The sequence below is a fragment of the Cherax quadricarinatus genome, unplaced genomic scaffold, assembly GCF_038502225.1.
Source record: "Cherax quadricarinatus isolate ZL_2023a unplaced genomic scaffold, ASM3850222v1 Contig169, whole genome shotgun sequence".
NCBI lineage: Eukaryota > Metazoa > Arthropoda > Malacostraca > Decapoda > Parastacidae > Cherax > Cherax quadricarinatus.
Window position 1 is genome coordinate 52,501 of NW_027195195.1, and position 25,884 is coordinate 78,384.

The 25,884-nt window shown below is 50.4% G+C and overlaps 1 protein-coding gene across 1 annotated transcript in view; it reads left to right on the forward strand.

Moving 5' to 3' along the window:
- Nucleotides 1-25,884, forward strand: part of LOC128703274 (low-density lipoprotein receptor-related protein 4) — a 129,747-nt gene that overhangs the window by 40,889 nt on the left and 62,974 nt on the right. The window lies entirely within an intron of this gene.

Consider the following 25,884-nt stretch of genomic DNA (forward strand, 5'->3'; position numbering starts at 1 on the left):
ACTAATTACATAAATATATTTATGCAGAACAACCACTGTGAAAAAATAGCGAAATTCCAATGTTTTCGGAATTTCTCACATTATCAAAGAACTATAAAAATAAAAGATTAACATGAAAGCATATAAGGAGGAGACTACACCTCACTGCCACACACAACAACACCTGACTTTATGATGATGTAGGTAAGTAGTCAGTGATCCCTGAAACACAGCTTATATCCTACCCAAACAATTTTTCTAATGTACCTTAAATTCTTCCCAAATTTTACTAATTATAAATGAATCCGGTTTATATAAACCCAAAGAAATATTCATAATATTTTCAAAACTGCTTTTTATGAAACATGATTCAGTCATGTTCGTGTCGACCATGGACTTGACATAATTTTCATATCCTTTTAAAAATCAATTGGATGGTTAAAATCTTTCACATGAAAAAACAGATCATTAGAATGTTGTCCATTTCTAATGTTATATTTATGTTGTTTTAATCTTAGTTCGAGACTTTTACCAGTTTGACCGTAATAAACTTTATCACGTATTTTACCAGGAATCTTATACACGCATCCATCAGCATTTTGGGGGAATTTTGTATCAATAGTTTTTAACTGTGTTAAGATTTTTGAAGGCAACTTTGATATTAAGAGTCTTAAGTAGAGAAGGAATATCAACCAAGTTCTTATAGTAAGGGAGAATAATATATTTTTAGTTGAATAAGGCAGGTTGTGGATTGTCACCAGTGTGTCACTGGCGGTGCTAGGACTGCCACTAGTGTCACTGGTGGTGCTAGGACTGCCACTAGTGTCACTGGTGGTGCTAGGACTGCCACTAGTGTCACTGGCGGTGCTAGGACTGCCACTAGTGTCACTGGTGGTGCTAGGACTGCCACTAGTGTCACTGGTGGTGCTAGGACTGCCACTAGTGTCACTGGCGGTGCTAGGACTGCCACTAGTGTCACTGGTGGTGCTAAGACTGCCACTAGTGTCACTGGTGGTGCTAGGACTGCCACTAGTGTCACTGGTGGTGCTAGGACTGCCACTAGCGTCACTGGCGGTGCTAGGACTGCCACTAGTGTCACTGGCGGTGCTAGGACTGCCACTAGTGTCACTGGTGGTGCTAGGACTGCCACTAGTGTCACTGGTGGTGCTAGGACTGCCACTAGTGTCACTGGCGGTGCTAGGACTCCCACTAGTGTCACTGGCGGTGCTAGGACTGCCACTAGTGTCACTGGTGGTGCTAGGACTGCCACTAGTGTCACTGGTGGTGCTAGGACTGCCACCAGCGTGTCACTGGTAATGCTTGGACTGCCACCAATGTGTCACTGGTAGTGCTAGGACTGCCACTAGTGTCACTGGCGGTGCTAGGACTGCCACTAGTGTCACTGGTGGTGCTAGGACTGCCACTAGTGTCACTGGTGGTGCTAGGACTGCCACTAGTGTCACTGGTGGTGCTAGGACTGCCACTAGTGTCACTGGTGGTACTAGGACTGCCACTAGTGTCACTGGTGGTGCTAGGACTGCCACTAGTGTCACTGGTGGTGCTAGGACTGCCACTAGTGTCACTGGCGGTGCTAGGACTGCCACTAGTGTCACTGGCGGTGCTAGGACTGTCACTAGTGTCACTGGTGGTGCTAGGACTGCCACTAGTGTCACTGGTGGTGCTAGGACTGCCACTAGTGTCACTGGCGGTGCTAGGACTGCCACTAGTGTCACTGGCGGTGCTAGGACTGCCACTAGTGTCACTGGTGGTGCTAGGACTGCCACCAGCGTGTCACTGGTAATGCTTGGACTGCCACCAATGTGTCACTGGTAGTGCTAGGACTGCCACTAGTGTCACTGGTGGTGCTAGGACTGCTACCAGTGTGTCAGTGGTGGTGCTAGGACTGCCTCCAGTGTCACTGGCGGTGCTAGGATGGTTACTAGTGTGTCACTGGCAGTACCAAGATAGCCACAAACGTGTCACTTGCGGTACTAATAAGGCCACTAGTGTATCACTGGAGAATTTAGGAGGGCTACCAGAGTGTCACTGGCACTGCTAGGACTTCCACCAGCGTGTCACTGGCTGTGCTATGACGGTCTCTAATGTGTCACTTCGGTACCAAGATGGCTAGAAGCATGTCACTTCGGTATCGAGATGACCAGAAGCATGTCACTTCGGTACCGAGATGACCAGAAGCGTGTCACTTCGGTACCGAGATGACCAGAAGCATGTCACTTCGGTACCGAGATGACCAGAAGCGTGTCCCTTCGGTACCAAGATGGCTAGAAGCATGTCACTTCGGTACCGAGATGACCAGAAGCATGTCACTTCGGTACCGAGATGACCAGAAGCGTGTCACTTCGGTATCGAGATGACCAGAAGCATGTCACTTCGGTACCGAGATAACCAGACGCATGTCACTTCGGTACCAAGATGGCTAGAAGTATGTCACTTCGGTATCGAGATGGCTAGAAGAGTGTCTCTGGCGGTACTAGAACACCCATTATTGTGTTACTGGCGGTGCCAGGATGGTGACGAGAGTGTCACTGGCGGTACTAAGACGGCCACGAGAGTGTCACTGGCTGTACTAGGACGGTGAAGAGAGAGTCATTGGCAGAGCCAGGAGGGTGACGAGAGTGTCACTGGCGGTGCCAGCATGGTGACGAGAGTGTCACTGGCGGCGCCAGCATGGCCATTAGTGTGTAACTGACTTTGCTAGGACGACCGCTAGTACTCACGTAATTGTACTCACCTAATTGTAGTTGCAGGGGTCGAGACTCAGCTCCTGGCCCCGCCTCTTCACTGAACGCTAATACGGCCTCTCTCTCCCTGCTCCATGAGCTTTATCATACCTCGTCTTAAAGCTATGTATGGTTCCTGCCTCCACTAAATCGCTCGGCAGAGTGTTCCACTTTCTGACCACTCTATGACTGAAGAAATGCTTCCTAACGTCCCTGTGACTCATCTGAGTCTTCAACTTCCAAGAGTGACCCCTTGTTTCTGTGTCCCTTCTCTGGAACATCTTGTCTCTGTCCACCTTGTCTATTCCACGCAGTATTTTGTATGTCGTTATCATGTCTCCCCTATCCCTCCTGTCCTCCAGTGTCGTCAGACTGATTTCCCTCAACCTTTCTTCATAGGACATTTTCCTTAGCTCTGGAACTAACCTTGTCGCAAAGCACTTTCTCTAATTTCTTAACGTGTTTGACCCGGTGAGGGTTCCAAACTGGTGTTGCATACTCCAGTATGGGCCTGACGTACACGGTGTACAGTATCTTGAAAGATTCCTTACTTAGGTATCGGAATGCTAATCTCAGGTTTGCCTGGCGCCCATATGCTGTGGTAGTTATCTGGTTGATGTGTGCTTCCGGAGACATGTTCGTTGTTATATTCACGCCAAGATCTTTCTCCTTGAGCGAGGATTGCAGTCGCTGGCCACCTAGCCTATACTCTGTCTGCAGTCTTCTTTGCCCTTCTCCGATCTTCATGACTTTGCATTTGGCAGGGTTGATTTCAAGAAGCCAGTTGCTGGACCAGGTGTCCAGTCTGTCCAGGTCTCTTTGAAGGCCTGTCTGATCCTCATCCGATTTAATTCTCCTCATTAATTTCACATCATCTGCGAACAGGGACACTTCTGAGTCTATCCCTTCCATCATGTCATTCACATATACCAAAAATAGCACTGGTCCTAGGACCGACCCCTGTGGGACCCCGCTCGTCACAAGTGCCCACTGTGATACCTCATCACGTACCATCACTCCTTGTTGCCTCCCTGTCAGGTATTCTCTGATCCTTTGAAGTGCCATTCCTGTTATACGCGCCTCATCCTCTAGTTTCTGCACTAATCTCTTGTGAGGAACTGTTTCGAAGGCCTTCTTGCAATCCAAGAAGATGCAATCAACCCACCCCTGTCTATCATCTCTTACTTCATCTCTTACTTTATCATAAAACTCCAGAAGGTCTGTGACACAGGATTTGCCTTCCATGAAACCGTGCTGGTTGTCATTTATACTTTTTGTTTCATTTCAGGTGCCCCACCACTCTCCTCCTGATAATCTTCTCCATGACTTTGCATACTATACACGTCAATGACACAGGTCTGTAGTTTAGCGCCTCTTTTCTGTCTCCTTTTTATAAAAATGAGAACTACATTTGCCGTCTTCCATACCTCAGGTAGTTGCCCAGTTTCAAGGGATAAGTTGAAGATTGCGGTCAATGGGACACACAGCATTTCTGCTCCCTCTCTAAGGACCCACGGGGAGATGTTGTCCGGTCCCATTACCTTTGAGGTATCAAGGTCACTTAGCAGCTTCTACACGTCCCCCTCAGTTGTGTGTATGTCATCCAGCACTTGTTGGTGTATTCCCTGTTGGTGTCCCCCTCTGTCCTGTCTTCCCAGAGTCCTTCCTGTCTCCACTGTAAATACTTCCTTAAATCTCATGTTGAGCTCCTCACATACCTCTTGGTCATTTCTTGTGAGTCCCCCACCTTCTTTCCTCAGCCTGATCACCTGGTCTTTGACTGTTGTCTTTCTCCTAATGTGGCTATACAGCAGTTTCGGGTCAGACTTGACTTTTGATGATATGTCGTTTTCGAACTGTCGCTGGGCCTCCCTCCTTATCTGTGCATACTCGTTTCTGGCTCTTCGACTAATCTCCTTATTTTCCTGGGCTCTTTGCTTTCTGTACCTTTTCCTTTCTCTAGTTCACTTAGTTTTTGCCTCCCTACACCTTCGGGTAAATCAAGGACTCGCTTTGGTCTTCCCATTATTTCTGTTGCTCTTAGGAACAAACCTTTCCTCTGCCTCCTTGCATTTTGTTGTTACATATTCCATCATTTCGTTTACTGACTTTCCTACCACTGAACCTCCTGCAGGAGGTTCCTCATACCTGTGTAGTCCCCCCTTTTATAGTTTGGCTTTTCCCAATCGACTCCTGTTACCCTCTCCACTTGCAGCTCTGCTATGTAATCTAAACTCAGAAGCACGTAATCGCTAGCTCCAAGAGGCCTCTCGTATGTGATGTCCCCAATGTCTGAACTGCTCAGGGTGAACACAAGGTACAGTCTTGCTGGTTCATCCTCCCCTCTCTCTCTCTGGTAGTGTCCTTAACATGTTGATGCATGAGGTTTTTCAGTACCACATCATCATCTTGGCTCTCTATGTGTCAGGACCAGTGTGAGGTTCCAGGTTTTCCCAGTCGATCTCCCTATGGTTGAAATCACCCATAACCAGTAACTTTGCTCTGCACGATTGAGCTCTTCCGGCCACCTCAGCCAGTGTGTCCACCATTGCTCTGTTGTTCTCTTCATATTCCTCTCTTGGCCTCCTGCAGTTCTGTGGTGGGTTATACATCACTGCAATGACTACCTTACGTTCCCCAGACTAAACTGTACCTTCTATGTAATCCCTTTCTCCAATCTCGTCCATGCCTTCCATTTCCTCAAAACCCCATCGGTTTTTTATGAATAGTGCAACCCCCTCGTTCCCCTCTGCTCCTTCTGTCTTTCCTCAGGATCTGATATCCTGGTGGGAAGACTGCGTCTGTTATTGTGTCACTGAGTTTCGCTTCTGTGACTGCTGTGATTTCTGGGGACTTCTCGTTGATTCTTTCATGCCACTCCTCATATTTATTTGTTAATCCATCTGACGGTGTTATGACGGCCACTAGTGGCACTGACGGTGCTAATACGTTACTAGTGTGCCACTGGCGGTGCTAGGATGGCCAGTAGAGTGTCAGTGGCGGTGCTATGATGGCGTGTAGTGTGTCACTGGCGGTGCAATGATGGCGTGTAGTGTATCACTGGCTATGCTAGAACGGTCACGAGAGTGTCACTCGCGGTGCTAGGACTGCTAAGAGTGAGTCATTGGCGGTTCTAGGTCTGCCACAAGCCTGTCACTAGAGGTGCCAGGACTGTCACAAGCATAACACTGGCTGATCCAGGATGGCCAGCGGCATGTCACTGGTGGTACCAGGAGGGACACTGGCGTGGCACCGGCGGTAATAGGACGGCCAAGAGAGTCTCAGGTGGTGCCATAGCGGTCACAAGCGTGTCACAAAGGGTGCTAGGGCGGGCACTAGTGAATAACTGTCAGTGCCACAAATACCAAAAGAGTGTCAATGGTGGAGTTAAAATGGCCATCATAAGACGGATAATTGTGCACAAGCGGTGCCATAACGGCTACGAACTGGTGGTCCTAGGATTGCCATCACCGTGTCACTTGTAGTGCTAGGGTTGCTGCCAGTGTGACTGGTAGCAACTAGTCACACTGGTAGCAATCTTAGCACCACCAGTCACACTGGTGGTGCTAAGATTGCCAGCAGAGTGACACTGGTGGTGTTAGGCTGCCACCAGCATGTCACTGGGTGTGCTAGGACTGCCTCCAGCGTGTCAGTGGCGGTGTTAGGACTGCCACTAGCCTTTCACTGGTGGTGTTACAACTTCCACCAGCGTGTCACTGGCGGTGCTAGGACTGCCACCAGCCTGTCACTTGCGGTGTTAGGACTACCTCCAGCGTGTCACTGGCGGTGCTATGACGGCGACTAGCGTGTCACTGGCGGTGCTAGGACTGCCATCACCCTTTCACTGTTGGTGCTAGGACTGTAACCAGCGTGTCACTGGTGGTTCAAGGACTGCCTCCAGCGTATCACTGGCGGTGTTAGGACTGCGACTAGGGTGTCACTGGCGGTGCTAGGACTGCAACTAGAATATTACTGGCGGTGTCAGGACTGCCCCCAGCGTGTCACCGATGGTGCTAATATTGCCAAGAGAGTGTCACTGTCGGTGATAGGAGTGCTGGCAGATTGTCGTTCGTGGTGCTAGCACTGCCACCAGCGTGTCACTGGTGATGCTAGAACTGGCACCTGCGTGTCACTGGTGGTGCTAAAACTGCCAGGAGCGTCTTTCTGGTGGTGCTAGGACTGCCACCAACCTGTCACTGGTGGTGTTAAGACTGCCACCAGCGTGCCATTAGTGGTACTTGGACTATCACCATCGTGTCACTAGCAGTGCTAGGACTGCCTCCAGCGTGACACTAGCGGTGCTAGGATTGCCTCCTGCGTGTCACTGCCGGTGCTAGGATTGCCTCCTGCGTGTCACTGTCGGTACTAGGACTGCCTCCAGCGTGTCGCTGGCGGTGCTAGGACTGACTCCTGCGTGTCTTTGGCGGTGCTAGGACTGCTTCCTGCGTGTCACTGGCGGTGCTAAGACTGCCTCCAGCGTGTCACTGGCTGTGCTAGAACTGGCTCCTGCGTGTCACTTGTGGTGCTAGGACGGCCTCCAGCGTGTCACTTGCTGTGCTAGGACTGCCTCCAGCGTCTCACTGGCTGTGCTAGGACTGCCTCCTGCGTGTCTCAGGCGGTGCTCGGACTGTCTCCTGCGTGTCACTAGCGGTGCAAGGACAGCCTTCTGCGTGTCACTGGTGGTGCTAGGACTGCCTCCAGCATGTCACTTGCGGTGCTCGGACTGCCTCCTGTGTGTCACTGGCGGTGATAGGACAGCCTTCTGCATGTCACTGGTGGTGCTAGGACTGCTTCCTGTGTGTCACTGGTGATGCTAGGACTACCTCCTGTTTGTCAATGGCGGTGCTAGGACTGCCTAATGCGTGTCACTGGTGGTGCTAGAACTGCCTCCAGCGTGTCACTGGCAGTGCTAAGACTGCAACTATCGTGTCAATGGCAGTGACAGGACTGCAACTAGCTTGTCACTGGAAGTGATAGGACTGGCAGAAGCGTGTCACCGGTTGTGCTAATACTGCCAAGAGAGTGTCACTATCAGCGCTAGGAGTGCCAGCAGATTGTCACTGGTGGTGCTAAGACTGCCACCAGCGTGTCAGTGATGGTACTAGGACTGCCACCAGCGTGTCACTGGTGGTGCTAAGACTGCCACCAGCGTGTCACTGGTGGTGCTATAATTGCCGCCAGCGTGTCACTGCTGGTGCTAAGATTGCTAACAGCGTGTCATTGGCGGTGCTAGGACTGCCTCCAGTCTTTCATTTGCGGTCCTAGGACAGCCTCCAGCGTGTCACTGGCGGTGCTAGGACTGCCTCCTGCTTGTTTCTGGTGGTGCTAGGACTGCCTCCTTCGTGTCACTGGCGGTGCTAGGACTGCCTCCTCTGTATCACTGGCAGTGCTAGGACTGCCTCCTGTGTGTCACTGGCGGTGCTAGGGCAGCCTTCTTTGTGTCACTTGTGGTGCTAAGACTCCCTCCTTCGTGTCACTGGCGGTGCTAGGACTGCCTCCTCTGTATCACTAGCAGTGCTAGGACTGCTTCCTGAGTGTCACTGGCGGTGCTAGGGCTGCCTTCTTCGTGTCACTTGTGGTGCTAGGACTGCTTCCTGCGTGTCACTAGCGGTGTTAGGACTGCCTCTTGCGTGTCACTGTTGGTGCTAGGACTGCCTCCTGCGTGTCACTGGTGGTGGTAGGACCGCCTCTTTCGTGTCACTGGCGGTGCTAGGATTCTCTCTTGCGTGTCACTCTTGGTGCTAGGACTGCCTCCTGCATGTCACTGGTGGTGCTAGGACTGCCTCGTTCGTGTCACTGGCGGTGCTAGGATTCTCTCTTGCATGTCACTGTTGGTGCTAGGACTGCCTCCTTCGTGTCACTGATGGTGCTAGGACTGCCTCCTTCGTGTCACTGTTGGTGCTAGGACTGCCTCCTTCGTGTCACTGGTGGTGCTAGGACTGCCTTCTGATTGTCACTGGCGGTGCTTGGACTGCCTCCAGTGTGTCACTTGCGGTGCTATGACTGCCTCATGCGTGCTACTGGCGGTGCTAGGACTGCCTACTGCGTGTCACTAGCCGTGCTGGGACTGTCTCCATCGTGTCACTGTCGATGCTAAGACTGCCACAGACGTGTCACTGGTGTTGATAGGATTGCCAAGATCGTGACATTGGTGTTGCTAGGACTGCTACCAGAGTGTCACTGGCGGTGCTAGGACTGCCTCCAGCGTGTCTCTGGCGGTGCTAGGACAGCTTCCAGCGTGTCACTGGCGGTGCTAGGACTGCCTCCTGCGTGTCTCTGGAGGTGCTAGGACTGCCTCCTGAGTGTCATTGGTAGTGCTAGGACTGCCCCCTTCGTGTCACTGGTGGTGCTAGGACTGACTTATTCATCTCACTGGTGGTGCTAGGACTGCCTCCTGAGTGTCGCTAGCTGTGATAGGACTGCCTGCAGCGTGTCATTGGCGGTGCTAGGACTGCCTCCTGCGTGTCTCTGGTGGTGCTAGGACTGCCTCCTTCGGGTCACTGGCGGTGCTAGGACTGCCTCCAACGTGTCACTGGCTGTGGTGGGACTGCGTCCAGCGTGTCACTGGCGGTGCTAAGACTGCCTCCAGCGTGTCACTGGCTGTGCTAGGACTGCCTCCAGCGTGTCTCTGGCGGTGCTAGGACTGCTTCCTGCCTGTCACTGGCGGTGCTAGGACTACCTGCAGCGTGTCACTGGCTGTGCTAGAACTGGCTCCTGCGTGTCACTTGTGGTGCTAGGACTGCCTCCAGCGTGCCACTGGCTGTGCTAGGTCTGCGTCCAGCGTGCCACTGGCTGTGCTAGGACTGCCTCCAGCGTGCCAATGGCTGTGCTAGGACTGCGTCCAGCGTGTCACTGGCTGTGCTAGGACTGCCTCCTGCGTGTCTATGGTGGTGCTCGGACTGTCTCCTGCGTGTCGCTGGCGGTGCTAGGACAGTCTTCTGCGTGTCACTGGTGGTGCTAGGACTGCCTCTAGCGTGTCACTTGCTGTGCTCGGACTGTCTCCTGTGTTTCACTGGCGGTGTTAGGACAGCCTTCTGCATGTCACTCGTGGCGCTAGGACTGCCTCCTGTGTGTCACTGGCGGTGCTAGGACTACCTCCTGTTTGTCAATGGCGGTGCTAGGACTGCCTAAAACGTGTCACTAGCGGTGCTAGGGCTGCCTACTGCGTGTCACCGGTGGTGCTAAGAGTGCCTTCTGCGTGTCACTAGCGGTGCTAGGACTTCGTCATTCGTGTCACTAGCGGTGCTAGGATTGCTTTCTGCGTGTCACTAGCGGTGGTAGGACTGCCTCCTGCATGTCACTAGCGGTACTAGGACTGCCTCCTGCATTTTACTAGCGGTGCTAGGACTACCTCCTGCGTGTCACTAGCTTTGCTAGACAGCCTCCAGAGTGTCAGTAGCGATGCCAGGACTGCCTCCAACGTGTCACTGGCGGTGCTCGGACTGCCTCTAGCGTGTCACTTACGGTGCTAGGACTGCCACCAGCGTGTAACTGGCGGTGCTAGGACTGCCTCCTGCGTGTCACCGGCGGTGCTAGGAGTGCCTACTGCGTGTCACTGGCGGTGCTGGGACTGCCTCCAGCGTGTCACTGGCAGTGCTAGGACTGCCACCAGCGTGTTACTGATGGTGCTAGGACTGTCACCAGAGCGTTACTAGCGGTGCTAGGACTGCTTCCAGCGCGTCAATAGCGGTGCTAGGACTGGCTTAAGCGTGTCACTAGCGGTGCTAGGATTGCGTCTTACCTGCCACTGGCGGTGCTAGGACTGCCTCCACTGTGTCACTAGCGATGCTAGGACTGTCTCTAGCGTGTCACTAGCGGTGCTAGGACTGCTTCCTGTGTGTCATTAGTGATGCTAGGACTGCCTCCTGCGTGTCACTAGCGGTGCTAGGACTGCCTCCTGCGTGTCACAGGCGGTGCTAGGACTGCCTCGAGCGTGTCACTGGTGGTGCTAGGACTGCCTCCTGCGTGATACTGGCAGTGCTAGGACCCACACCATAGAGTCACTGGTAGTGCTAGGACTGCCAGCAGCATGTCACTGGCGGTGCTAGTACTGGCACTACCGTGTCACTAATGGTGCTAGGACTGCCACCAGCGTGTCACTGGTGATGCTTGGACTCACCATCCTGTCACTGGTGGTGCTAAGACTGTCACAACCGTGTCACTGGTGGTGCTAGAACTTCTTCCAGCGTTTCACTGGCCGTGATAAGACTGCAACTAGCGTGTCAATGGCAGTGACAGGACTGCAACTAGCGTGTCACTGGCATTGATAGGACTGGCAGTAGCGAGTCACTGGCCGTGCTAGGACTGCCTCCTGCGTGTCTCTGGAGGTGCTAGGACTGCCTCCTGAGTGTCATTGGTGGTGCTAGGACTGCCCCCTTCGTGTCACTGGTGGTGCTATGACTGACTCCCTCGTGTCATTGGTGGTGCTAAGACTGCCTCTTGAGTGTCGCTAGCGGTGTTAGGACTGCCTCCAGTGTGTCATTTGCGGTGTTAGGACAGCCTCCAGCGTGTCACTGGCGGTGCTAAGACTTCCTCCTGCGTGTCTCTGGTGATGCTAGGACTGCCTCCTTCGGGTCACTGGCGGTGCTAGGACTGCCTCCAGCGTATCACTGGCTGTGCTAGGACTGTGTCCAGCGTGTCACTGGCGGTGCTAAGACTGCCTCCAGCGTGTCACTGGCTGTGCTAGGACTCCCTCCGGCGTGTCTCTGGCGGTGCTAGGACTGCTTCCTGCCTGTCACTGGCGGTGCTAGGACTGCCTGCAGCGTGCTACTGGCTGTGCTAGAACTGGCTCCTGCGTGTCACTTGTGGTGCCAGGACTGCCTCCAGCGTGTCATTGGCTGTGCTAGGACTGCCTCCAGCGTGTCACTGGCTGTGCTAGGACTGCCTCCTGCGTGTCTCTGCCGGTGCTCGGACTGCCTCCTGCGTGTCACTGGCGGTGCTAGGACAGCCTTCTGCGTGTCACTGGTGGAGCTAGGGCTGCCTTCTGTGTGTCACTGGCGGTGCTAGGACTACCTCCTGTTTGTCAATGGCGGTGCTAGGACTGCCTAATGCGTGTCACTAGCGGTGCTAGGACTCCCTTCTGCATATCACTTCCGGTGCTAGGACTGCCTGCAACGTGACACTGGTGGTGCTAGGACTGCCTCCAGCGTGTCACTAGCTGTGCTAGGGCTGCCTACTGCGTGTCACCTGTGGTGCTAAGATCGCCTTCTGCGTGTCACTAGCAGTGCTAGGACTGCCTTCTGCGTGTCACTAGCGGTGGTAGGACTGCCTCCTGCGTGTCACTAGCGGTGCTTGGACTGCCTCCTGCATGTCACTAGCAGTGCTAGGACTGCCTAATGCGTGTCACTAGCTTTGCTAGGCCTGCCTCCAGAGTGTCATTAACGGTGCCAAGACTGTCTCCAGCGTGTCACTGGCGGTGCTCGGACTGCCTCCAGCGTGTAACTGGCGGTGCTAGGACTGCCTCCTGCGTGTTACCGGCGGTGCTAAGAGTGCCTCGTGCGTGTCACTGTCGGTGCTAGGACTGCCTCCTGCGTGTCACTAGCCGTGTTAGGACTGCCCCCTACGTGTCACTGGCGGCACTACGACTGCCTCCTGCATGTCCCTGGCGGTGCGAGAACTGCCTCAAGCGTGTCACTGGAGGTGCCAGGACTGCCTAATGCGTGTCACTAGCCGTCCTAGGACTGCCTCCAGCGTATCATTAGCTGTGCTAGAAATGCCTCGAGCGTGTCACTTGCGGTGCTAGAACTCCCCCCAGCGTGTCACTTGCGGTGCTAGGACTGCCTCCAGCGTGTCACTGGCTGTGCTAGGACTGCCTCCAGTGTGTCACTAGAGGTGCTAGAACTGCCTCCAGCGTGTCACTTGCGGTGCCAGGACTGCCTCCAGCGTGTCACTGGCTGTGCTATGACTGCCTCCAGCGTGTCACTAGCGGTGCTAGGACTGCCTCCATCGTGTCATGTCTGTGCTAGGACTGCCTCCAGCTTGTCACAAGCGGTGCAAGGACTGCCTCCATCGTGTCATGGCTGTGCTAGAACTTCCTCCTGCGTGTCACTTGCGGTGCTAGGACTGCCTCCAGCGTGCCACTGGCGGTGCTAGGACTGCCTCCAGCGTGTCTCTGGCGGTGCTAGGACTGCCTCCTGCGTGTCACTAGCGGCGCTAGGTCTGCCTCCAGCGAGTCACTTGCGGTGGTAGTACTGCCTCCTGCCTGTCTCTAGCGGTTCTGGGACTGCCTCCTGCGTGTCACTGGCTGTGCTAGGACTGCCTCCAGTGAGTCACTGGCTTTTGTAGAACTGCCTCTTGCGTGTCACTTCTGGTGCTTGGACTGCCTCCAGGGAGTCACTGGCGGTGGTAGTACTGCCTCCTGCCTGTCACTGGCGGTGCTAGGACTGCCTCGTGCGTGTCTCTGGCGGTGCTCGGACTGCCTCCTGCGTGTCGCTGGCGGTCCTAGGACAGCCTTCTGCGTGTCACTGGTTGTGCTAGGACTGCCTCCAGCGTGTCACTTGCGGTGCTCGGACTGCTTCCTGTGTGTCACTGGCGGAGCTAGGACAGCCTTCTGCGTGTCACTGGTGGTGCTAGGACTGCCTTCTGTGTGTCACTGGCGGTGCTAGGACTACCTCCTGTTGTCAATGGCGGTGCTAGGACTGACTAATGAATGTCTCTAGCAGTGCTAGGACTGCCTTCAACGTGACACTGGTGGTGCTAGGACTGCCTCCTGCGTGTCACTACCGGTGCAAGGCCTGCCTCCAGGATGTCACTAGCGGTGCTAGGGCTGCCTACTGCGTGTCTCCGGTGGTGCTAAGAGCGCCTTCTGCGTGTCACTCGCGGTACTAGGACTTCGTCTTTCGTGTCACTAGCGGTGCTAGGACTGATTCCTGCGTGTCACTAGCGGTGCTAGTACTGCCTCCTGCGTGTCATTAGCGCTGCTAGGACTGCCTCCTGCATGTTACTATCTTTGCTAGGCCTGCCTCCATAGTGTCAGTAGCGGTGCTAGTACTGCCTCCAGCGTGTCACTGGCAGTGCTCGGACTGCGTCCAGCCTGTCACTGACGGTGCTAGGACTGTCTCCTGCGTGTCACTGGTGGTGCACGGACTGCCTCCAGCTTGTCACTGACGGTGCTAGGACTGACTCCAGCGTGTAACTGGCGGTGCTACGATTGCCTCCTGCGTGTCACCGGCGGTGTTAAGAGTGCCTCCTGCGTGTCACTGGCGGTGCTAGGACATCCTGATGCGTGTCACTAGCCGTGCTAGGACTGCCTCCTACGTGTCACTGGCGGTACTACGACTGCCTCCTGCGTGTCCCTAAGGTGCGAGAACTGCCTCCAGCCTGTCGCTGGCGGTGCCAGGACTGCCTACTACGTGTCACTAGCCGTTCTAGGTCTGCCTCGAGCGTGTCAATAGCGGTGCTAGAACTGCCTTCAGCGTGTCACTTGCGGTGCTAGGACTGCCTCCATCCTGTCATGGCTGTGCTAGGACTGCCTCAGGCGTGTCACTTACGGTGCTTGGACTGCCTCAGGCGTGTCACTTACGGTGCTAGGACTGCCTCCTGCGTGTCACTTGCGGTGCTAGGATTGCCTCCATCGTGTCACTTGCTGTGCTAGGAGTGCCTCCAGCGTGTCACTAGCGGTGCTAGAACTGCCTCCAGCGTGTCACTTGCGGTGCTAGGACTGCCTCAGGCGTGTCACTTACGGTGCTAGGACTGCCTTCATCGTGTCATGGCGGTGCTAGAACTTCCTCCTGCGTGTCACTTGCGGTGCTAGGACTGCCTCCAGCGTGTCACTGGCGGTGCTAGGACAGCCTCCATCGTGTCATGGCGGTGCTAGAACTGCCTCCTGCGTATCACTTGCGGTGCTAGGACTGCCTCCTGCATGTCACTGGTTGTGCTAGGACTGCCTCCAGCGTGTCGCTAGCGGTGCTAGAACTGCCTCCAGCGTGTCACTGGGGGTGCTAAGACTCCCTCCAGCGTGTCACTGGCTGTGCTAAGACTTCCTCCAGCGTGTCTCTCGTTGTGCTAGGACTGGCTCCTGCGTGTCACTGGAGGTGCTAGGTCTGCATCCAGCGTGTCACTGGCGGTGCCAAGACTGCCTCCAGCGTGTCACTTGCTGTGCTAAGACTCCCTCCAGCGTGTCACTGGCGATGCTAACACTGCCTCCAGCGTGTCAATGGCGGTGCCAGGAGTGCCTCCTGCGTCTCACTAGCGGTGCTAGAACTGCCTCCTGCGTGTCACTTGCGGTGCTAGGACTACCTCCAGCGTGTCTCTGGCGGTGCTAGGACTACCTTCTCTTTGTCAATGGCTGTTCTTGGACTGCCTAATGCGTGTCACTAGCGGTGCTAGGACTACCTCCAGCGTGTCACTGGCTGTGCCAGGACTGCCTCAAGCGTGTCTCTGGCGGTGCTAGGACTGCCTCCAGCGTGTCAATTGCGGTGCTAGGACTGCCTCCAGCGTGTCACTTGCGGTGCTAGAACTGCCTCCTGCGTGTCACTTGCGGTGCTAGGACTACCTCCAGCGTGTCTCTGGCGGTGCTAGGACTACCTTCTCTTTGTCAATGGCTGTTCTAGGACTGCCTAATGCGTGTCACTAGCGGTGCTAGGACTACCTCCAGCGTGTCACTGGCTGTGCCAGGACTGCCTCCATCGTGTCACTGGCTGTGCTAGGACTGCCTCTAGCGTGTCACTGGCGGTGCTAGAACTGCCTCCTGCGTGTCACTTGTGGTGCTTTGACTGCCTCCAGCGTGTCTCTGGCGGTGCTAGGACTGCCTCCTACGTGTCTCTGGCGGTGCTCGGACTGCCTCTTGTGTGTCACTGGCGGTGATAGGACTGCCTGCTGTGTGTCACTGGCGGTGCTAGGACAGCCTTCTGCGTGTCACTGGTAGTGCTAGGACTGCCTAATATTTGTCACTAGCGGTCTAGGAATGCCTACTGCGTGTCACCGGCGGTGCTAAGAGTGCCTTCTGCGTGTCACTAGCGGTGCTAGGACTGCCTCCTGCGTGTCATTAGCATTGCTAGGCCTGCCTCCAGAGTGTCATTAGCGGTGCTAAGACTGCCTCCAGCGTGTCACTTGCTGCGCTAGGACTGCCTCCAGCGTGTCCCTGGCGGTGGTAGAACTGCCTGAAGCGTATCAGTAGCGGTGCTTGAACTGCCTCCAGCGTGTTACTCGCGGTGCTAGACCTGCCTCCAGTGTGTCTCTTTCGGTGCTAGGACTGCCTCCTGCGTGTCACTGGCTGCGCTAGGACTGCCTACTGCGTGTCACTGGCGGTGCTAAAACTTCCTCCAGCGTGTCTCTGGCGGTGCAAGGACTGGCTCCTGCGTGTCACTGGCTGTGCTAGAACTGCCTCCTGCGTGTCACTTGTTGTGCTTGGATTGCCTCTAGCGTGTCACTTGAGGTGCTAGAACTGCCTCCAGCGTGTTACTGGCTGTGCTAGGACTGCCTCCTGCGTGTCACTGGCTGTGCTAGGACTGCCTCCAGCGTGTCACTGGCTGTGCTAGGACTGCCTCCAGCGTGTCACAGGCGGTGCTAGAACTGCCTCCTGCGTGTCACTTGTGGTGCTTGGACTGCCTCCAGCGAGTTACTGCCGGTGGTAGTTCTTCCTCCTGCGTGTCTCTGGCGGTGCTAGGACTGCCTCCTGCGTGTCTCTGGCGGTGCTCGGACTGCCTGTTGCGTGTCTTTGGCGGTGCTCGGACTGCCTCCTGCCTGTCACTGGCGGTGAAAGGACTGCCTCCTGTGTGCCACTTGCGGTGCTAGGACAGCCTTCTGCTTGTCACTAGCGGTGATAGGAATGCCTCCTGCGTGTCACAAGCGGTGCTAGGACTACCTCCTGCAAGTCAGTGGCGGTGCTAGGACTGCCTAATGCGTGTCGCTAGCTGTCTAGGACTGCCTACTGCGTGTCACCGGCGGTGATAAGAGTGCCTTCTGCGTGTCACTGGCGGTGCTAGGACTGCCTCCAGCGTGTCACTGGCGGTGCTAGAACTGCCTCCTGCGTGTCACTGGAGGTGCTAGAACTGCGTCCAGCGTGTCTCTGGCGGTGCTAGGACTGCCTCAAGCGTGTCTCTGGCGGTGCTAGGACTGCCTCCTGCGTGTCACTGGCTGTGCTAGGACTGCCTCCAGCGTGTCACTGGCGGTGCTAGGACTGCCTCCAGCGTGTCACTGGGGGTGCTAGTACTGCCTCCAGCGTGTCACTGGCGGTGGTAGAACTGCCTCCTGCGTGTCACTTGTGGTGCTTGGACTGCCTCCAGCGAGTCACTGCCGGTGGTAGTTCTTCCTCCTGCGTGTCTCTGGCGGTGCTAGGACTGCCTCCTGCGTGTCTCTGGCGGTGCTCGTATCATGTGGGAGTTCGACACGTGGATTAGGTAAGATATACTCACGTAGGCTGTTATTACGTATAATTGCAGATATGTGGAGAGAGCCCTTGCCACCGTACCTATCTCCTTGCTCACACTCGTAACACTGACCGACCGGCCACAGTACCCAGTGAGAGGGTCTTTTGAACAATGCCAGTTCAGCGCAATATGAATAGACAGTGACTCAGGCAGAGACGGTTGGTCGTTGAGTCAACGGTACACTGTTTACTGGTAACTGGTTACTACTACTGAGAGCTCGGCGACGCTAACATATGTCGTCCCGACATACAACTAATACAAACTAGAGATGGCAGGTACACAACAATTAAACATTATATATACATAAGTAGAACATTGGAATGAAAGCTTACGTAACTGAAACTGTAATGCAATACAAGGTATACTATAGTACAACTTAAAACTCAACAAATGAACAACGAACTCAACATTGAGATTACAAGTGATAAAAAAAAAAAAATTTTTGATCGATCGATCTGTATTCGTGTGATCTACGGATTCTGAGGAAGGAATATATACAAAGAAAGAGTGTTTAACAGAAAGGCAGATTCGGTGCACGCAAATCTAGACTGTTAACTCTCAGAATGCGGAGAGAACATGAACACAAAAAAAAATTCTTGAATACTGATAAGTTGATACTGTAATTATTCATCTATACAGGTTATTTACATTTAACCCCAACTCTGCTAGGGTAAGATTGGCATATGCAGAATGGGTGTCATCTCTGGGAGGATCAAACTCTGTAGCATTGGCTAACTCATGCTGTATTTGAGGCAAATCTGAATTGGAAGTTACAAATGATACTTGAGGATTTCTCAATACCTGTCGTGTACGTAGGGAATAACGACATTCAGGTTGATCGTCTGACTGAGTATCAGAGGAAGAGAGTACAGGATCAGGAGGATTGTCAGAGTCTGTCACATTAGTCTGGGTTGGAACATCATTATCATCACATACTAACTTCATATGATCTAAATGCGATTCTTTATACTGACCAGTACTAATCTCTCTAACCTTATACTTATTACCAGTGATATGTTCAACTACTCGATAAGGACCAACAAACTTTTGATCAAGCTTTGGCATTGCAGACGTTTTGTTAAAGTTAATCAGCATAACTCTCGAACCTACTTTGATTTTGGATGGCTTTGATCGAGTGTTTGCGACTCTTGTAAATTCTGCTGTTGATTTATGAAGTGTTTCACGGATTCTTCTAAAAACACTTTGAGCTAAGCTGGTACGAGTTGCTATGAAATCATCAGGGTTGTAATTTGGTTTCGGATTAGAATATAACAACTCATAAGGCAAACGTTTATCTACACCGTACAATGCATAATGTGGAGTGTCACCTATAGAAACATTGTAAGCAGAATTTATAGCACACTGCACATCAGGTATAACTTCATCCCAAGTTTCACTGTTGGGATTGATAGTGGCTCTCAAGACATCAAGTTCTTTCTTATTGGTTCGTTCCGCTAACCCATTGCTGGCAGGATGATGAGGAACAATGGTGGATTTAGAGATCTTGTACAAGGTGCACAAATTTTCAAGAATTTCATTACAGAATTCACCTCCATTATCTGTTACTAGGGACTTAGGAGTGGTATGCCTGCAGATAATGTGTTCTTTAAACGCTTTAGCTACTGTCTCGGCAGTCTTATCTGCAATAGGAACTAACTCACAATATCTGGTGAAATGGTCTACCATAACACACAGATGTTTGTTGCCTTGGAGGGAACATTGGAAATTAGTTAACAAATCTAGCGCAACTCTTTCCCAAGGTTCGCTAGTAGTTGGATATACTTGGATTGGATTAGGACCATTAGCATTGCCTTTATGTTGCATGCAGACACTACATTTCTTAACATACTCAGAAATATCAGTTGCCATACGAGGCCAAAAGTATTTCAATCTGGCTTGTTTTACTGAACGATCCATACCAGGGTGTGCAACACCTGGTACATCGTGAACTAGCTGTAAGGCTACATTCACTAGTGACTGTGGAATTACTAACTGGTATACTCTTCTGCTAGGAGTACCCAACTCGGCTGTTCGATACAGTAATTCTTGGTTCATGACAAAGTCACTGATGGGTGCTGGTGGCTTCACATTCAGAATAAGATCTTCCTGGAGCAGGAATCGAATCACACCAGACCACATGGGATCTGTTCGTTGAGCATTCTTTACATCTTCAGCACTAAATGGAGGGTCTGCAGTTACTATACTAACATGTCGCGATAAGGCATCTGCGACTACATTTGACTTGCCAGGTAAATGCTCAAAGGTGGGATTGAACTCTTGGATAGTCAAGGTCCATCTAGCTAACCTTCCAGTAGGTTGTTTGTTCTGGAATAAGGGTATCAGTGGAGCATGGTCTGTCAAGACATGAACAGAGTACTGATAAATAATGTCTCGGAAGTGCTTTAAAGACCATACTATTGCTAAAGCTTCTTGCTCAGTTACTGTATAATTACGTTCAGCCTTTGTAAGGACTCGGCTAGCAAATGCAACTGCGTTGTACTTGCCATCGGTCTTCTGAGCTAGTACGGCACCTATGCCAATTGAACTAGCATCAGTTGTCAGATAGAAGGGTTTAGAAAAATCTGGAAATTTCAAAATTGGAGCAGATGTTAGCTTTTCTTTTAGAGTTTGGAATGCTCTTTCTTGACGGAAGGTCCAAACAAAAGGAGCATCTTTCTTAAGCAACTCAGGATCTTACGGCATCAGCAGTTTTGGGAGTTGGAAAATTTAGTACTGCAGTTACTTTACTTTGGTCAGTCGTAACCCCTCTAGGAGTGACTACGTGACCAAGAAACTTAATTTCTGATCTGAAAAATTGACATTTAGACAGTTTGATCTTTAAATTGGCTTCTTCAAGCTTACCAAGTACTACATCAAGTCTTTTCAAGTGTGTATCCACGTCTTTAGACATGACGATTACGTCATCTAAGTACACCATAAGTGCATTACCTATGAGACCTCTAAAGATATTAGTCATGAGCCTTGAGAACGTGATAGGGGAAGATCGTAATCCAAATGCCATACGGAGGAAGTGATAATGACCTGTAGGAGTGGAGAATGCAGTTAGCTCTTGGCTGTCCTCGTGAAGAGGGACTTGCCAAAACCCTTGTAACAAATCTAGGGTTGAAAAGACTTTGTTATCTCCGATATTACGTAAAAGATCACCCAGTACAGGGAGTGGAAAGCGATCTGGAATGGTTTTCGCGTTTAACTTCCTAAAGTCAATTACTGGGCGCCAAGTACCATCCTTCTTAGGTACTAGTATCAAGGGTGCATTCCAAGGTGAATTGCTAGGTGCAATAACTCCATCATCAAGCATTTGATTGATCAATTCTTCTGCAACAGCAACTTGTGAATGAGGCATTCTGTACGCAGGTATGTAGATAGGTCTAGTACCAGGTTCAAGTGGAATACGATGGGACAATAAGTTCGTTATACCCATCTTCTCACCTGGTAAAGCAATGGCCTTACGACGTTTGTTCAACAGAGTCAACAAACGCTTGACTTCATCTGGGAAGTCAGTGGGAGCTAAGTCTTTCTCCTCAACTTGTGGAACAGATTGATCCAGTGAAGTGGATGAGGTCTCCCCGGCAGAAATAGCACCGACCCACTGGTCAGGTGACAACTCATCCTCTACCTGAACAGGGTAAGGATAGTGAACAAGGTCAACAAGATTGGTATTTGCTCTGAGGCGAACACTGTGACCAGAAGTGTTGGCCAGGTAGAAATGGATCTTACTATCTCTTACAACATGTAAGGATGGTTCAACAAATAGACCTTTTACTTTGCAGGAATCACTGTCAACTAGGACGTTATCACCATCTGGAACACTAGGAACAACTACAGACACTCTAGTGAGAGCACTAGCCGCAACAGAAACGTCTTTCTGCAGACGGCATGTGACATCAACAAGAGATGGCATTGCTAGTTGCAAGTAATCGTTTTCCGACAAGGCGTCCCCTGTGGAGAAACTACTACTCGAACTAACAGGCATTGCAGGGATAGGTTGTGCACTCAAGGCAATCTGAGCGTCCTCGGACACTTGAGGCATCGGACTATCCTGCAAATCTGAAGGTATAGGTGGAACACTGATGGGAGTGACAGAATTACCAGTGCCTGACCGCTTGGGTACGCTACTGGAGAATGCATTAGCTTGTAAGGACTTAATCCGTACATCATACTCTGCAGCAGTATAACAGATTTCTGATCCAAGTTGGTAACCCCAGAATGGAACGATCAAGTCGTCAATTTGTGCATGCCATCGATAAGGGTCGAGCACAATGCGTAAGTCTCGCATGGAAGCAAATCCCAGTAGAAGGTCACCAGGGAAAGTAATCTGGTCGACAACAAGGAAGGAAGCAGTGAAGTCTCTACCTTGGATAGAAAAGGTTAGGGAAGTCCGACCTCGGACACGCAGGTGAGAACCAGATACTCCACTAAGGGAGGACACATGAGTCGGTTCTACGAGAAGGACATGTCGTAACTTCTCATCCTTAAACAAACTAGACCTAATAATATTGACTTGCGCACCAGAGTCCATGAACAAATGAACGGGCGCATTATAAACAGATGCTTGCACTATAGGGCCTATGGTTGCATTGGAAGTTATGTGCAAACAAAAAGGTGGATTGTCATCAGAAAAGACTTGTTCTACTCCATCCCCAAAATCATCTATGTCAGAGACATGTGAAGCAACATCATCAGCAGGGTTGTCATTCTCGAGACTGCTTAAGGCTTCAAAGGAATTGTGAACGGGGATGGTGTACTCATTATCACCTACTGTCACCATGGGACGGTTTGACTGGGGCGCTCGAATTCCCCCTGATTCTGGTTAGTTTGAGGATTGAAAGAATGAGCCTGGTTCTGGTTATTTTGAAAACCACGAGATCTGTTTCCTCTACGGGTTCTGCGGTTGGAACGACCACGGAAAGGCCTAGAGTACTGAAGGTTATAGAGAGCATTACACTCAGATGTGTCATGTCCATGTATTCTATGATAAGTACAGTAGGGAAGATCTGAGTACTCATCATCAGTACGACGTCTCTTAGGGTAACTATCAGGACAATTAATTGCAATATGGCCACGGAAACCACAGTTGTAACAATTCCGCCGACTATGGTTACTGAATGTACTATGAATACTACGAGGTGTATAACGACTCTGTACACTGGTTCTTGGTGATCTCTGAGATGGTTGACGACCACGATTTGTCTCTGTGGCGCAAACAAGAGGTGGTGCAGACTGAGGCATATGTGTGACATTACTTTTAATACAAGGGAAAGTACCCTGGGGGCACAAGGAACGTACATGATTTAAGGCTGTAAGTGGTTCCATCATTACAGTTGGAGGATGAGCCTCATAAGCACACACAGAAGCAGGCGGCATTAGTTCTTTAATTGCTCCAAAAGCTGCTATTTTAGCAAGTGATTCTGTAAATGGTTTAGCCTCTTCAGGGAGAAAAGATGATGATTGGACAGCATTGATAAATGATGATAAAAGTTTGTCTAATCTAACAGCAAATGCACTCAACGATTCATTACTCATGGGTGTAGCATTCACTAGTTCCCTAAGAACGACATATGGATCAGCTGTTTTTACTGGGACAAGGAAAGAACGAATCAGTTCCTCATATTGTGACCACTTAGTAAGATTCCTGAAGTCTCGCATATCAAGGAGATCAACAACGTGAACAGCAGCAGGAGATCGATAAAGAGCTTCTTTAGCAAGTCTGATAAGGCTTTCCTCTGAAGGAGGACCTTCACCTAGAGCACTAGCACGAGAACGAATGGCTGCAAACCATGCTTCAAGACTATGTACATGGCCATTGAATAAAGGTAACGCATCAAGGGAATCACGAGTATAACTATAGTATCTCGGTGTCTGGGTCGGTCTGTCAGTCGGTAAGGAACTGTGAGGACTGATGACAGGACCAGCAGTAGCCTGAGAGGTCTGAGTGTCGACATTCACTAAAGTATCACTTGACGGTATGTGAGACATAATGGCAAAGTAACACGAGAACAAGTTGAAGATTGAGACACTTATGCAGCATATGGGAATCTTTATTCAGGAAACGTTTCGCCACACAGTGGCTTCATCAGTCCAATACAAAGAGGAAGGCGTAAGGAGAGGAGGAGTATGAGGTAATCAGTCCCTCAGCCTGGAGTCGATGTGTTCAGTCCATCAATCTTGTAGAATGTACAAGATTGATGGACTGAACACATCGACTCCAGGCTGAGGGACTGATTACCTCATACTCCTCCTCTCCTTACGCCTTCCTCTTTGTATTGGACTGATGAAGCCACTGTGTGGCGAAACGTTTCCTGAATAAAGATTCCCATATGCTGCATAAGTGTCTCAATCTTCAACTTGTCGGTTTTTCAAACCATTCATCACAACACGAGAACAAATAAGGCAAAAATAATGAACAATAAAATGATATAAAATTCTAGAATTGAAATAAAAGATATACAACTAATTTTGCAGAAATAATAAAAAATTAATGTCTAAGATACACTGCGAGAGGAAGGAAAACTCAATTTAAAGGACTATTGACCAAGAAAAAAAAATTTACATTGAAATATACAAGTAAAAATATTACTGGAGACTGAATTAAATGCAAAATGAGCTGTCTTTACTCTTGCTAATAAAGAAATTAATTAATTAAATTTTAAATCAATGTAAAAAGTATAAAATAAAATTACTAAATTGTTAACTGGGAAATTTAAGTATTTTCTAAGAATGCATAGACAAAATTAAAATATAATTCATAAAAATATCAATAAAAGAAAATAATTCACTGCAGAACAAGTGCAACAAATAAAATGTAAAAATAATCACTGCAGTAATAGTGTCACTGGGAAAACTCAGGTTACATGATAAAATTAAAATATGAAGAAAAAAAAAATAAACTGATTGAACACTTTAACTCTTAATTATAAATTAGACAAAACAATTTACTCAAGCAGAGTAAAGAAAACACTTTACGTTAAAAGTAATTAAAATTTCATCAAGAGTGAATTTGTTCAAAGAAATATAGAAATATGAATAAAATAAAACAAAGGAACTAAACAGGTAGGTCAACACTTACAGTGGCAGAGCACACTTCATTATAATATATTCTTACAACAAATTCCTGCTGTGACTGATACAACAAAATCTTGCTGTGATTGATACGACAAAAATTTGCTGGCAAAAATAATGGTACACAGTCTGCGAAAAAATTAGAGGAATGAGACACTGCTGGCATACGAAAAAAGACACACATAGAAATAAATGGATAATTTGGTATACTGGGGTGAATATCACTGCATGAAATACAATGACAATTACTGGAGAATACAACGCTGAAAGAATACAATAAAAAAAATTGAATCACTTCACACAGGGTGACTGACTGGTACACTACACAATAATACTTACTACAGACAGGAGTAGCATAAAGAAAAACACAGAATAAAAAATATAAGATAAGTGAAAACACTGAAAAATATTGTAAAAATAATGAGTCAAAGAAATACTGCATTTACACTGAAAACACAAGGTTTAGAGTACACAAGAAATTTACTATATGTCTCACACACGCAAATGTCTTTAAATGCAAGAAAAATGTCTCAAGAAAATTATCACTGAAGTCTGGAGTAGTAGACGGGTGGTGCGGGGTGATGAGGTGAACATGTTGTCCTGTGGGCGGGTGGTGTTTCCTCCTACACTCACACTGTTGTCGTGAAGAAATGTGCTTTCTAGGTGAACTCACATAACTGGCTTTATCGTTCGTGCACAGCTACAATCTCTTGACCAATTATGTGAGCCAAAACAGTAGTAGGACCCAGTACAAGGGTGCAAACAGCCACAGGTTGATGGGTGGATGGCTGGTGGTGGTGGGGGTGGGGTGGTGTGAGTAGAGTGGTGGTGGTGGGTGTGACTCTCGCTGGCGTTCACTGGCGCGCACTCCACTCTCTACCCACGAAGATGGCTTAAGCCACTCTATGCCACAGGAATGGTGAAAACCACTCTTAGCATCCAACAGGGAGCACAAAGCGATATAGACAATACTTCAGAGGAACTTGGCTTACTTCTTACTGCGTGGCTTACTTCTCTCTCTCAGCTGGGTTAGAAGCTGGGTTGGCTGACAGGCTTACCCCACGAGAATGGCTGACTGGAAGACGTGTAACGATGCACAAAGCACGGAGGAGCAGTTGGATGACAGGAGACAGGCTGGATGATAGGCTGACTGGCGTTCACTTCCACAGTCTGGCTTACTGACTGGCTTAATTGCAAAATCCGGGTCAACCCCTCGGAGATTGAAGCAATTAGCACACGAACTAAGCCAGGAAGCTTGAAACGGCTGCAACAGGCTTGCAGGCTGAAGGTTGTGAGGGGAGTGAGTCTGCTGGCTGGAGGTGGTGCGTGAGGGTAGGCTGGTGGGTGACGGTTCACCTTTGACCCTGCCGCTACTCACACAGCCTTCTAACGTCTTGAATTACCCTTAAAAACGTAAATCCACGCTCCACACCGGTGCCACCATTTATCATGTGGGAGTTCGACACGTGGATAAGGTAAGATATACTCACGTAGGCTGTTATTACGTATAATTGCAGATATGTGGAGAGAGCCCTTGCCACCATACCTATCTCCTTACTCACACTCGTAACACTGACCGACCGGCCACAGTACCCAGTGAGAGGGTCTTTTGAATAATGCCAGTTCAGCGCAATATGAATAGACAGTGACTCAGGCAGAGACGGTTGGTCGTTGAGTCAACGGTACACTGTTTACTGGTAACTGGTTACTACTAC